Source organism: Pteropus medius, unplaced genomic scaffold (genome assembly GCF_902729225.1).
Source record: "Pteropus medius unplaced genomic scaffold, Ma_sr-lr_union100, whole genome shotgun sequence".
Classification (NCBI taxonomy): domain Eukaryota; kingdom Metazoa; phylum Chordata; class Mammalia; order Chiroptera; family Pteropodidae; genus Pteropus; species Pteropus medius.
The window spans coordinates 3045278-3061028 of record NW_024349796.1 but is presented as its reverse complement, the minus strand read 5'-3'; the positions used below and the strand labels follow the sequence as shown (position 1 = coordinate 3061028).

At 35.9% G+C, this 15751-nt stretch overlaps 1 pseudogene; it reads right to left on the bottom strand.

Annotated features, from left to right (window-relative positions):
* Positions 1-4389: 4389 nt before the first annotated feature.
* Positions 4390-4508, bottom strand: LOC120619359 (uncharacterized; annotated as a pseudogene).
* Positions 4509-15751: the final 11243 nt, after the last annotated feature.

The window sequence follows — 15751 nt, the reverse complement described above, 5'->3', positions numbered from 1 at the left end:
TCTCAGTAATGAATGTCAACAATATTATGTATCTGACTTGCGAAATTCCATCTGCTATAGAATTCCATTTACCATTGTAACTGGAAAATTGGAAAATGCAATCCAGGAGAACACGAATATTAAAACTGTAGATAATCATTTTATGAATTGAAAACAGTTAAACCAACAGGGCAGGTAACACAATTCTGTTACTTACTGACAACCCTCAGTTGTTTGAAATAACTATCTTGATAATCAATATCATGTTGAGACTTTCACCTAGCATTTATTTTAAGGGATGTCTTGTTTTGAACAACCATTTTAAATCCTAGTAAACTAAAGAATTAATTAGCAAGCACAGAGGCTCAGCAAACTAATGCTTTAGTCTGTCCAGCCATCTGCTCAGGGGCCCCTTTTCAAATGTTGGCTCTACGAAAGATGGGGAAGCACAGCACTTTCTGTGCTTATGCTGGTAGACAAGTTGTCCCTCGGTATTTAACCACCATCTTCCAAATACTCATGAAAAAATTCAATCTCAAGAATAAGCCATGAAAGCTCTGCCCACTTTGTACTTATAGTCAGAACCATGGTGAGTGCAAGCTTTCTTTAAGGACAGGGGTCTGGTGAAAAAAATGATTTGTCTACCCAAGTGAGTGTTGTCCTTTTCAAAATAGGTACCTCGGGAGGCTCTAGTCTTAATGCAATAATAATTCTCCTCATTGTTTTTTAAAATTCCATTTTTGGAATTTCGTTTTGCATATTCATTGTCAAACAGTGAGAAAGAATCCTAATCTATTTAATGTGATTAGCTACTTCATGTAAAAGTATTATATAGTTATAAACTAATAACAAATTTTATTTAAAGTTCGTAAAGTGACTCAGGAGGCAATTCAAAAATGGAGTTAAAAAAAAAGAAAGAAAGAAAGTAAAAAGAAGGACGTGGTTCCATAGTGTAGCGGTTAAAATGTCTGCTTTACACACAGAAGGTTCTGGGTTCACGCACCAGTAGAGTCACGGTCCATGGTCTACGGCCATGCCACCCTGAACAAGCCCGATGTCTGATCTCGGAAGTTAAGCAGGGTCAGGTCTGGTTGGTACTTGGATGGGAGACCACATAGAAAGTCAGAGTGCTGTAGGCATAAATAACAATAAATAATTTTAAATAATAAAACATGTTGAGTAAAAGGCGGCATGATTTGAATAACCATATAGCTTCCCAAGGGGGGCTGCTCCTGTTTTGGTATAAAGGACTGATAGACTACTTACAAAAAAGTCTCATGTCCTTAAATAAACCCAATATATTTACCAACTGAAGTGTAAACCTGTTGCTGTGTCTGCTCAGCACCTATTCTTCCTTCTTTTGATGACGCTACACCGATCTCCTTTGGGAATGAGCCCCTCACCCACGTCAGTCCATTTGGCCCCTGAGGAAAGTGGGCTACTTAATTAGACCAATCGGGTTTGCCCCATCACTGTGGCCACTGCGACTGGTTCAGGGTTGGTCCCCAGACCCAAGCCTGAGATTCAATTCCAGGACTTCGGCTGACACTATTAGGAGAGAGAAACTTGCTCCTTTCTTGGGTTACCAAGTTAAAAATATGAATCTGTAATTTCTGAGAACCATCAAATGCGAAGACCTTCCCCTGGATGAAGCTAGAACTGAAAGATGGAGAAAGGAAATCCTAATGACATCATTTGAGTCACTAGGTCCAGCTCCACCTGAAGCTAGATCTCTGAAGTTTTCAGTTATATGAGCCAATAAATTCATTTTTAAAAAATTTATGCCCACTTAAGTGTGTTTCCCTATACGATGGGTTCAGTGGGGGGAAAAAAAGGAAAATGTTACAGCTTATACTTATACAAATATAATGTGGCTTATGCTGTGCCCACTTATTTTACCATTAAGTTTAGTTTGACATCTCTAATCATGTATATTTCATTTTTCGATTTCATAGCTACACAACGTGTTTTTAATTTCTAGCCTCTTTCACAGTGGTAGGGGTGGGAAAGAAAAGGTGGTTAAACCTTAAGACTATTTTCATCAGTGACTCTTTAAGTTTGAAATACAATCATTTTGAATAAGCATGTTCAAAGTCAGCCGTATTATCTTAAGAGGCTAAGAGAATTTACCCAGAAATCAACCCTGACATCTTTCACCTACCCTACGTGCTACGGCCTTCCCTTTGCTGTTCAGGTTAGCGGCCATTTGAGTCTCTCCAGCAGGCTATCATTAAAAAACATTCCTGGTCTATCATATCTCAGCACAGTAAACCCACTGCAGGCTGTTTTTCTCTAAAAATCTGATCAATACATCTGTTTCCCCAGGGTAGCGAAAGAACAAACACCAAGTCCTGATAAGCCTGCTCTGGCATTGCTCATTTCCTCCAATGCTATACATGGTACACACTTATTATTTCGTCCTCTGCTATTAATAAGCCTTCTTGAGGGAACACTAAAAGCTCTAATTCCATCCAGATGCAAGCAGTATGCAACATATAGCACCTCAGCCCCAACGTTCTAGCAGAATTACTAAGTGCACGTCATGACTCATACATTCTCGAGCTTTCCTCTCTGTCCTAAAACCTGAAACCAGAGAATCTGGAGCAGGCTGCCTTTTGGCAATTGACTTTTCAGCTACTGTAACTCATACCGTGGCTGTGCAATGTATTTTCTCTCCTTGCAGAGGACGGCAAGTTAGCATTAAAAAATTAACCTAGGATTTCAGTTCCACATCCTTTAAGTCCTTCAGAGGAGAATTACAATGCAGCTCACTGCAAATTCAGAGCATCAGAAGAAGATTTGCAAATAAGCCCTGTGCTGCAGATTCCACAATACTACCACTCCACATGCAAAGAGTCAAAAAAGCATTATTCCATCAGGCCCAATGGAGAGAAATGAGCGTGCATCGGGAAGTCTCTTACATGTTGAACCAAATCCTCAGACACAATGTGATGACGAGCCTACGAGTTCCATCTGTTCCTTTTTCTGCACTACGCACAATCTCCTAGTCTTTAGTTGCTCAGTGAAACTTGCCCTCTGTCATTTCTCTCACGATTCCCTTCCATAGTGATGCATATTCTGGATATTATGTGCCTCTGAGAGGCAATAGCACTGAGTATCTTGAGTAAGTTTTTCAAGAAAAGTTTTCTGGACTCTTTGTGATAAAAAGTTTAGGAAAAACTATTTCAAACCATTAAAACTTCTTATATGAAGAGCATCTCTAGACCCCACCCCACCTACTCCAAGTAAGGCTACATTAAAGAGAAATAACCATTTAGAAGAAAAATAAGTATATTGGAAACTACTGTTTCTATTCTGGAATAATCGATGGCCCTTTAAAGAAGATTATAGCTGACAGCAGAAGACAGCAACCCCTGGGAAGTTTAGAAAGGGCAGCTTTTTTCTAGAACACTCTTTGCCCTCTTAAGTCTATTTTGGGGGAGAGCAAGTAAGAAATGGGGAAAGGTAAAAGTTTTACCAAAGAGTGGATGTTTATGCAAAATGCTGTTAAGGAAAACATTGCTTACTCAAAAAGTTGATGCTTCATGAATTCATTTCAAATAAAGCTCTCTGTTTAAGATCTTTGAAAGTATATTTATACACATTACACTAATAGTTGGTTTGGGTTTTCTTTTGCCATTACATAATTTCTAACTTTGAGGAAAATACTCATATTTATAGATAGTATTCACAAATTATGCAAATTGAAAATGCAATAGGCCTTCCGTCGCAATGTTCACACTGCCACACAGAATGACTAATTTTTCGAATTAGTAAAGGAAGTTAGAACTATGAGTCAGTGAGTGGATCACCCTAATGAATGAAAATAAAATTTATACTTCTCCCAGATGGACTGTATTTTATTTTAAAAATATTTATTAAAGCTTATTAGTTTCATGCCTAAATTTTGTTAATAATTTCCCCCCACATGCGTTCTGAATCTTCAGTATGTTATAGTGTTTATACGTGCACAGTCTAATATTGAGTCAGAAAAGGAACGGACCTTGACAGATAATACAGATATACAAATGGTACAATGAATTCTAATTTGTTCAAAAGTATAGGCAGATCACCACATCGTATTGCCACGCTTGAGAACCATTTCAATATTTAACACAACCTTTAAGGCAGGAAACCAGTTCTGCGCTGCTAATCTTAATACCACCTACTGAACTATAAAAAGTGATGAAACCGTTTACACATCTATTTTTTTTAGACCTTGTCAAATTTTACATGTAATGCAGATTTTGTTCTATGTTAAAAAATATCTTATTATAGACTGTAGCAAGTGTATGAATATACTTAAGCATTGTTTATTTTATTTTTTTTTTATTTTTTTTAGGCAAGGCAACCCTTGGTTGACCTCACAGATTGCAAGGACCTTGTCAGCTTACAATTCCTTATTTTTTACACCTACAGCACCTGGTCTTCCTAGGTGGTCTCCCATCCAAGTGCTAACCAGGGCCGACCCTGCTTAGCTTCCGAGATCAAATGGGATCAGGCTTGTTCAGGGTGGCATGGCCTTAGAGGAGCATTGTTTATTTATTCAGCAAACATTCTTGAGCACGTACTGCATGTCTGGCACTATTCTAAGTGCCATGGTGACCAAAGAAAAAGGCCCAGTGTCTGTGTTTAAGGAGGTGCACCCAGGATAGGGGTGGCCATGTAAACAGATATGAAACATACGTACAAGAGTATCACATATGTGATACATTCGCACATATAAGAATATTGTGGTTTGCTTCCAAAAGTATAAAGAGACAGCCACTGAGCGAATTGTGCACAAATTAGAAATTACAAGGCTCTAGTTTCAAAGGGCAAAGAGTTAAGATTAAGAGAAGCAGTTGGGCTGATGATGAATATTTACAAAATATTTATCTTTAAATTTACAAAAAAAAAAATAGCGCCAAGATTCTTGTAACCAAAATGTGGAGATTCATAATGTGGCCAAAATCTTCTCTTGAAGAGGAAAGTTGAGGTCGACAGAGAAAGATGCTAAAGACCCGCCGGGGACTCACTTTCGGGGACTGCCTTTAGTGGCAAAGCGGAGTGGGGTCTGAGAGCAGGGCACCAGTGCCACCGAGGACGCTACGGGGACCCTAGCACCGAAGTTCAGGAGCTGTGTAGAAGCCCAAGTATACTTAACACAAAGCTGAGTAGATGAGCGCAGTGGAACCGAAGAGAATGATGAAGTCACTTTTAAGTAGGGAAGCTGAGGACTGTAGCCCAGAAACCTTGCAGAGCCAACCTGACTTCAAGTCTCAGAACCTCAGAGAGGTGTTCTCACTCCAAAGGAGATACAGGATGCGTTCAAGTGCCTCCCTTCCATTGTTATTGTTGAATTCTAAAGGAAAATTGGGGCTGGGGTAAATAGTGATTACAAATAGATTAATTACAAAGGTGCCGCAGTTGCCTAGGTATTTATATTTCTTTAAATTTTCCTCTAGAACAGTCTAACTGACTGTACTATTCTTTAACATGTGTGCTAAGCCATTGCGAGAAAGAAATATATTTGTATAAAAATATATATGATTGAAATTAATAATCTTGTTGACTCAGTTAATTACGGTTAAGAGATGTCTGGATTTTGGGGGGCCATAGTATCATAAATGAGCATCCCCTTCACACATACCTAGACGGCAGATTATCTTAAATGCCAAAAAGATATTTGAACTAACAGGAACACCTAACATCTGCTGATTTTTGCTATATACTGGGCAACGTATTAATTATTTTGCATGTTGTATTTTACTTTATTCTCTCAATTATCTTCGAATCTAAGAATCATAATTATCACTATCCTCTATATGAAGAAACCAAGACAAAATTTGCACAAGATCGCACAGTTGACAAGTGGAGAAGCCAGAATTCCAGAGCCCACACAGTGCAAACTTGTTTGCTTTTTTGAGGTATAAGCAGCAGGTGGGTACTGGCTTAGGAGTTAAAATGAGAAAAAACTGATACAGAGTAGGAATGAAAATCATGAAGAACAGAGACAAAGAGCAAAGACCAAAAGAAGAAAACACAGCGAACATGCGGTCACTGAAAATAATCGTAGCGAGGACTTCCCGGCCACCTCGCTCCCCTCGCCCTGTTCCCCGCCACCAAACTCTCTCCGTTTCCTTCAAAACATTCATCGTGATCTGCATTTTTCCTTTATTTTTAATTTCAATTACCTCCCACACTAGAAAGTCTGTTTTCTCTCCAATGTACAGATAGCACAGAGCACTGCTTGGCATGTAATCAGCAAGCGAGAAGTATTTATTGCATTAATCATTAAATCAATCAGCTAGATAATATAATTATTAGAACTGGAGGCTAAGTTCCCAGTAACATTTTTTACCAAGCAGCTAAGAAGTATGTCTGCCATTCTCTAACCAGAGGAGAGACACTGCCTAGAACACATTCTCCTGGGCTTTGTCTCTGCTTCTTGGGCTGGTAATTCATATTTGCTTAGCAGTCAAATACTCAGAGACATATGGAAGGGAGGGCACTGTGGTTAAGGGGGAGAAGTGTGCCTCCTTGAGATCAACGATAGATTCTTTTGATTAGCAGATTCTGTGCTATTTACGTTTGTCATCAAATTAGTTTCAGAATTGCCTTTCCAGAAGAGGTGAGTTTTGTCGGAGGAGTATGTAGGAGAAAGGTGATGTCACAGGGAGAAGAGGATTTTGTTTCTACCATGTAGGGCCATGTGGAAGCTCCTGAGGAGGTGGAAGTATAAGGAAGAAGTGGGGAGTGGCAAGCAGTTGCGACCGAAGAGAGTGGAGGTAGCAAATGTGGGAAGAGGAAAAAATGACAGAACTCAGTTGAGCAGTGGGCTTAACAATCTGGCGATAAACTGGGAGCTAGCAAGGCCCACCTGGAGTGGTTAGCAACAAAAGAAACATTTGTAGCTCACAGAGAAGATTTAATTGAGGAGAAAATAATATGATGTTTGGCTAGCATGAGACTCATGCTGTATCTTGGACGCCGCTTCTTTTGGAATTTTGAAATGGGCAAGAAATGACTGACGTGTATGTGCTTCTGGACCGAAAACTTGTTTCTTCGTTGATGTGTTAGCACCCGTGCCAGCATTATCGTTATTTGCTCCACAGTGATTTTGTCTTGACTTTCATGTTTCTTAGCATGAGACATTTTGTAACTACTATCTTCCTTATTAATATTGTTTTGTTTTAATCTTTGAATGACTTCTTGGCACAGATACATTTTTTTGATGCTAATCATAGATTTGTTCCTTTTAACTTTTTATTTTCAAGCTTTTTCATGATAGCCCAACTTTCCTTCGTTATTCTTTCTGCTGTACACATTCTCCTGTCTTTCATTTTTAATCATAAAAGATTCATTCACCTTAGAGATTCCAACATTCAGTTTTTTAAAGCCTACAGTCCATCTGTTATCATCTCCTCTGATATTAAATTTTATTAACCTTTGCGTTTCCTCCAACTTTTGGCAGAAGAGACTATTCTCCAATAAGCCTACCTACTACATGTGACAAGAAATGTATCAAGTTTTGATCAGCTTTCACTGCAGACACATTACTAAACATACCCCCGAATGTCTGTACTTGCCACTTCTTTCTGTCATTGATGCATTCCAGGGCAGCAGGAGAATCTCACCCATTCAAATAAGGCAGTCTTATACAACCCGAGGTAATGTGCAGGGTGGGAGAAAAGAGATCACAAATAGAAAGAAAAAACTCAGAAATTGGAGTGTTATATTAGTTATCTACTGCACTGTAACAAATTACCACAAATTTAACAGCTTAAAACGCCATATAGTCATTATTTCAGTTTCCACAGGTTAGGTGTTTGGGCATAGCTCTGAGGGGCATTCTTGGGGTCTCGCGAGGCTGCAGTCAAGTTGTCAGCCAGGCTGCTTCCTTTCTGGAGTTCAGGGTCCCTCTCTACGTTCATGTGGTTGTTGGCAGAATTCCACTCTTTGAGATATAGGACTGAGGTCTCTTGATGGCTGTCATCAGGGCCACTCTCGACTCCTAGAGGCCACATACAGTGCTTTGCCACGTGCCCCGTCACAGGCCCTCTCATATGACAAATGACCTCTTCCATGGCAACAGGAGAATCTTGCTTCATTCTGATAAGGCAGTCTTATTCAACTCTAGGTAATCACAAGAGTAACTATCCCCATCACCTTTGTGACACTGCTGTGTCAATGGAGACCACCCCTTTTCAATAATAATGAGTCCCTCCTCCTTCTCCCCTCTGGGGTTGTATCAGCGGAGGCCTACAAGAGATACGAGTCTTCCATGATCATCATCATGCTATGGACTGAATTGTGCCCCCTAAACGTGACTGAATTTGGGCATGGGCCTATAAGAAGGTAGTTAGGGTTAAATGAGCTCATTAGAGTAGCGCCCTGATATGAGATAATTAATGTTCTTATAAGAAGGGACCCAGAGAGGGCTCTATATCTCTATTTCTATCTCTTCCACCCTTTTTCTCTGCCATATGAGGACACAACAAGAAGGTGGCCATCTGCAAAACAGAAAGAGAGCTCTCATCAGTGACCAAATCCTGCCAAACCTTGAACTTGGACTTTTAGACTCCAGAACTGTGAGAAAATTAATGTCTGTTGTTTAAGCCATCCAGTCTATGGTATTTTATGATGGCAGCCAAACCTGACTAAGACATATCAGTACCAAGGTCAAACTCCTCCCACCTCAATGCTGTTGGAGGCCACGTGGGGAGCAATAATGAGATACTCCTGCCCCCATGCCCCACCTGGCCCCAGTGTATCTGAAGAGACCTAATGGGGAGCCAGAACTCCTACCCCCACTCAACAGTAATGAGGAAATCCTTCCCTATTAATGAAAAAAATTAGAAAATCCCAGCAAAGAAATAAAAAACATAAAGAAATATAAATGGAGATTTCCAAATTAAAATATACAATAAATGAAATAAAGCATTCGATGAGTTCAACAACAAAATAGGATCGAGGAAAGAATTAGTGAACTTGAATGCAGAGCAAAATAAATAACTAATCTGAACGATAAAGAGAAAACATACCGAAAAAAAATTTAATGAACAAAGACTCAGAGATCTGTGGGACTGAAATAGAAAATCTAGTTTTCACGTCATTGGAGTTCTGAAAAAGAGAAAGAGAGTGAGGCTGAATGAAACTCAAAGTGATGATGCCAGAAAACTCCCAAAATTTGGCAATAGACAAACCTACTGATTTAAGAAGCTGAGAAAGCTCCAAACGTAATAAACCCTAAGAAATCATTGTCAAGACACATCATAGTCAAGCTTCTGAAAACTAAAAAAAAAAGAGAGAGAGAGAGAGAAATACTCTTGAAAGCAGCGAAAGAGAAACATCACCTTACATATAGTAGAAAGAACATTTTAAAGGACAAAGATTTTTTCATCGGGAACCGTGGAGGCTCTAAGAACATGGCACATTTTTCAAGCACTAAAAGAAAAGAACTGTCAACCCAAAATTCTATAATTGGCAAAAAAATAACCTTCAGAAATAAAAGGAAAATCAAGACACTTTCAAAATAAGGAAAGTAAAGGAATTTGTCACCAGAAGACCTATCCTAAAAGAACAAATGGATGAAAGAAGTTCTTTAAACAGAAAAGAATGATAAAAGGAATAATCTTGAAATATCAGAGAGGAAGAACAATGGAAAGAGTAAATATATGGTAAATACAATAGATTTTCTTTCTCCTGTTGAGTTTTCTAAATTGTGGTTTATGGTTGAAACAAAAATTATAACACTCTCTTATTTGGTTCTCAGTGTACATAAAGGAAATATTTAAGAGAGTTATTGTATAAAGGGAGGTAAGATTCTTATACTTCATACAAACTAGTAATATGTCAAGACAAGTAAACTGTGATAAATTACATGTATATATAATGCAACACACAGAACTACCATTAAAATAGCAATACAAAGAAATTAACTCAAAAATGAACTCAAAAAATTGATAAATATCAATGAAATTCTAAAAATGTTCAAGTAACCCACATGAAAGCAGGAAAAAGAAAACAGAAAAACAAAAGATAGAGAGAACAAACATAAAACAAAAAATTAAATTGTAAACTTAAGCCCTAAAATGTTAATAATTTATTACCTTAAATGTAAAATGTCTTAATATACCAGTTAAAGACAGAGATTAGCCAACTGAATGAAAAAGCATAACAAACTGTATGCTCTCTACAAGAAGCTCACCTCAAATATAATAATGTACATAAGTAGAAAGTAAAATAATAGGAAAAATTACTCTATGCAAACATTACTCAAAAGAAGAAAGGAATGGCTATGTTAATATCAGCTAAAGTAGACTTCAGAGCAAATTACTTATTAAGTTTATTAAAGTACACTTCAGAAATAATTGCCTATGAATTCTATTAGAGTAGGCTTCAGAGCAAAGAAAATTACCAAGAGTAGAGGGGGCATTACATAATGATAAAAAAGTCAATCCACCAAGAAGACATAGCAACTATTTATATATATGCACCAAATAACAAAACTATAAAATATGTGAAGCAAAATGTAGATAAGTCCACAATTGTAGTTGGAGACATCAATATACTTCTCTTAAAGATTGATAGAGCACCTGGATAGAAAATCAGCAAGGGTCTAAAACTCAATAACACCATTGACCAATAGGATCTATTTGACATTTACAGAACATGCTACCCAACAACAGCAAAATACACATTTGTGTCAAGCACCCACAAAACGAATATCAAAACAGACTCTATAATGAGCTGTAAAACAAACCCCCAAAACTTAAAAGCATTGAAATCAGTATTTTATCTGACCACAATGGAATCAAAGTAGAAATCACTAAAAAATATAATGGGAAAAATTGCCAAACGCTAGGAAACTTGACAACACACATCTAAATAATCCATGGGCCAAAGAGTAAGTCTCAAGGGAAATTTTAAAAATACACATAACTGAATGAAAGTGAAAACATATATATATATATAAAAAATGGGGGATGCAGCTAATGCAGTGCTTAGAGGAAAATTTATAGCATAAAATGTTTATCTTAGACAAGGGGTGAGTCTCAAATCAATAACAAAGTTCCCATTTTAAGAAACTAGAAGAGGAGAGCGAAATAAACCCAAAGCAAGCAGAGGAAGGAAATTATAAACATAGTAGCAGAAATCAGTAATACCCAAAACAGAAAACAATAGAGAAAATCAAGGAAACAACGTAAATTAACCCATTGTGACTGCACTAATTTACATTCCCAACAACAGTGCACAGGGCTTCCCTTTTCTCCACATCCTTGCCAACACTTGTTATTTCTTGTTTTTTTTTTTTTATTTTTAATAGTTGGAGTTCTATAAGTTTTATTTATTTATTTTATTGATTCTCTAGGAAGTTCTATGTAGTCTATCATTTCATCTGCATATAGGGACAGTTTTTCTTTCTTTCCAATCTGTATGCCTTTTATTTCTTTTTTCACCTTATTATGCTGACTAAACTTCCAGTATTCATTGAGTAGCTATAGTGAAAGTGCTTATCTTTAGTCCTGATCTTAGGGATGTAGCATTGTCTTCATAAAGTACGATGTTAGCCGCGGGATCCCAGAAGATATTCTTTATCGAGTTGAAAAGTTTCCCTCTATCCTTGATTTTCTGAGTTTATATCATGAATGGTTGTTAAATTTTGTCAAATGTTTTTTCTACATAATTTACATAATGTCATGTTTTTTCTTCTTTAACCTATTAACATGGATTATGTTTACTGATTTCAAATATTGAACCAGCTTTACATTTCTGGAATAAAACTTCATTGGTAATGGTGTATAAATCTTTTTACATATTGCCGAATTCTATTTGATAATATTTTGTTAAGGATTTTTGCATCAATTTTCATGAGAGATATAGGTCTGCAGTTCTCTTTTTCTGCACTATCTTTGTCTGGTTTTGGTATTGTGTTATACTGACTTCATAAAGTAATTTGAGAAGCGTTCACTTCTTTTTAATTTTCTGGAAGAGACTGAATAAAAATAGATGTTAATAGATGTTAAATATTTGATAGAATTCACCAGTGAAACAATCTGGATATGGAGATTTCTTTTATCAGAATTTTAAAATTATGAATTTGATTTTCTTAATAATTATAGGGCTATTTGAAGTATCTATCTCATAATGGGTGAGTCGTGATAGTATGTGCTTTTCAAGAAATTGATTAATTTTATCTGAAGTTGTCAAAGTTATATGTGTAGATTATTATCATTTTGATGTCTCTGGAGTCTGTAGTTATAGTCTATGTTTTATTCCTGATATTGGTAGTTTGTATCTTCTTTCTTTTTTCTTTGCCAGTCTTGCGAGAGGGTTGTTAACTTTATTGATCTTTTTAAAGAACCAAAATATAAAATACCTAGATTCAAGTCTAATGAAACATACACAGGACTTCTATGCCAAAACTGAAAAATGCTGATTAAAGAAATAAAAAATTTAAATAAATGAAGAAACAGACTGTGTTCATGAATCAGAAGACTTAATATAGTAAAAAGGGTAATTTTCTCCAGACTGACACATAGGTTTAATGCAATTCCTATCAAGACATAAGCATGAGTTTTAAAATATCTAAACAAAATTGCTTTAAAATTCATATGGAAAAGCAAAAGAATTAAAATAGCTGAAATAATTTTGGAAAAGAAGAATACAGAGAGAGGTATCATTCTATCCAATTTCAAGAAGATCAAATATTATCAGCAGAGATAGAGACACAGAGATCAGAAGCCAGAAATAACTTAACACAAGTACAAACAATGGAATTTTGAAAAAGGCGAAAAGACAGCTCAAAGAATGAAAGACAGCTTTTTAACAAATGATGCTGCAGCAATTAGATATCCATATGCAGAAAAATGGGGAGCCTCAAGCTAAACCTCACACTTTATACGAAAAAAAAAACCAACTTCAAAATGGATCATAGATTCAAATATAAAATTTTAAATGTAAAACTGTTAAAAGAAAACAGGAGAAAATCTTTTGAGTAAAGGACTTGGTAAAGAGTTCTTAGGCATGATATCAAATGCATGCTTCATAAAAGAAAACAATGATAAATTAGATTTCATGAAAATTTTTAAAATTTGCTTTATAGAAGTTCCTGTTAAGAGAATGACAAGATAAATTACAGACTGGGAGATAATATTTTAAAATCATATATCTAATAAAAGGCTAGTACCTAGACTATAAAAAGAACCTTCAAACCTCAACAGTTAAAACAAAACAAAAAAATCCAGTTCAAAAGTGGGCAAATGACATGAGACATTTCACTGAAGAGGATATATAGATGGCAATAAGCACATGAAAAAATGTTCAGCATTGTAGTCATTAGAGAAAGGCAAATTAAGACCACAATGAGCTATTATTACACACCTACAAGAATGGCTATAACTAAAAATATATATGATATAGAGAATGGGCATCTTTCTTACGTTGCTGGTAGGAATTTAAATGGTACAACCTGTCTGGAAAATAGTGTGGCAATTTCTGAAACAACTGAACATATACTTATTCTATGATTCAGCAGTTGCATTCCTGGGCATTTTCCTCAGAGAAATGAAAATTTATGTCCACACAAAGACCTATATATGATTGTTCATAGTAGCTTTATTTGAAATAGCCCCAAACTGACCAAGACGTCTTTGGTCACTTTGAAGAGTTAGTCATCTGAGATACATCCATACCATGGGACGCTATTCAGCAATAAAAAGGAACAAACTATTGATACATGCAACAATTTGTGTGGATCTCAAGAGCATTAGGTTATATGACTAAAAGCTAATCTCAAAAAGTCGCATACTGTATGATACCATTTATATAACATTCTCAAAATAAAAAAAAAGTTACAGAGATGTAGAACAGATTAACGGCTGACAGGTTACAGATAGTGGGGATGGTGTGTGTGTGTGTGTGTGTGTGACTATAACCCGGTTAACATGAAAAAGATCTTTGTGGTGGTGGAATAGATCTGTATCTTGATTGTGATGGTGGTTATACAAATCTATACATGTGATAAAATGATATAGAACTTTAAATGCACATTATAACAGTGTCAATTTTCTAGTTAGATACTGTATTATAATTACATAAGATGTAACAAATGGGGAAAAGTGGGTGAAGAATGCAGAGGAATTCTCTGAACTATTTTTGCAATTTGCTGTGACTCTACAATTATTTTTTAAAAAATTCTTAAGTTGAATATAGATATGTGTATTTATATTTTTATGTACTTTTTGGTAAAATCACTGTAAATGCCAGGTGCTCTGTTTGTTCGTTTGTTTTAATAAATTTTAAAGCCATTAACTTAGGACAAGAATCTTTCCACATATCTATCATATTACCCAGTCTATGTATTGGTGGAATGACCTTGAGTGAACTCTCTGAATCTCTGTTTTTGTAGTTATAAAATTGGGATAATTACACTTCCTTCCCATGTCCACAGTTTTTTGTTGGTTTTTTTTTAAGGGCCAAAGTTACATATGCAAAAACCGTGAATCCTCTATCTGACAAATGATAGACACTGGTGAAACAAACAAAGACTACTTTGTTTGTAATTACAGGACTTGCATATTGCATGCCACATAGGCAGGCGCAGAATACATACTTGTTAAATGAATGAATGAGACGTTGCAGAAGCAGCATAGGAGCAAAGTGGGCATGAAAGAGAAACTAATAGGTATCAAGAGTCTACAAACGGCTGTCATCCTGGCTTTGCACTGGAATCGTCAGCAGGTATGAAAAACTTAGTCTCGCTCTTGGAATTAATGAATGAACATTCTTGGGGGTTCCTGTTTTCTACCTCCATTTCTTGTAGCTTTATACTCCATCTTTTTTACTGTTCTAGAGCTTTCTTACTCTGAAACAGAAGTCTGCTTGTCTTTTCCCTGCTAAGATACTGACTCTTTAACCTTCACTATAACGTCCACATTTCTTAGCATGAAATGCTGTCTCAGCGAAATTGTCCCTGACTGCCACTTGGCCACATCTCTTACACTACAATCCCTTCCCCCTGCAGAGTGCTACCATCACTGAAAACTACTTGTAGTACTCCAAAGATGCCAGCTCATTTTCCTTTTTTTTTTTTTTTTTTTTTAGTCTGGTGAATTCCTAGTCATATCTTTAAGCAGAGCCCAAGAATTTCCCTGTGAAGCCTTTCTTTATTTTCTCCTGAAGTGAGATATACATTTTCTCTTCCGATTTGGCCATTTCGTCTATTGTGCTTCTATCACATCAGCTAAAAACATCTTGTACATGTTTACCCTCCATTTCTAGGCCAAAGGACCCTTAAGGGTAGGATATGTTTCCAGAGTTTTTATTCATTTCATGTATATACATATATATATTTTTTAATAAAATATATAAAATATAAAAATATATGTAATATGAAAATGTAAATATCTATTATAGAAAATATACCATGCAATATATATCATATTAGTTATTAAAAATGAGAAACATTTAATATATTTATAATTCATTCATTTGCTATAACCTAAATAATATGCTTTTATGACAAATAACTATACTTTTCAAAACAAAAATAGTTAATAAGAAAAATGATAAGGTTTTACATTTTTATAAATTTTTTTAACATCTAACTTGATAAAAGACAGTTGAATACTCCTCTTTAAGGGTTCAAACTATTGCAATATGTTATTTCAGTTGAGGTATATGAAGAAAATTGGACCCACACAGATATATAGGTAGAAAGTTATGTTAATAGCTTTTTCATATAATTGTGGATATCCATCTCAGTTTTATTACTACACCAAAACTT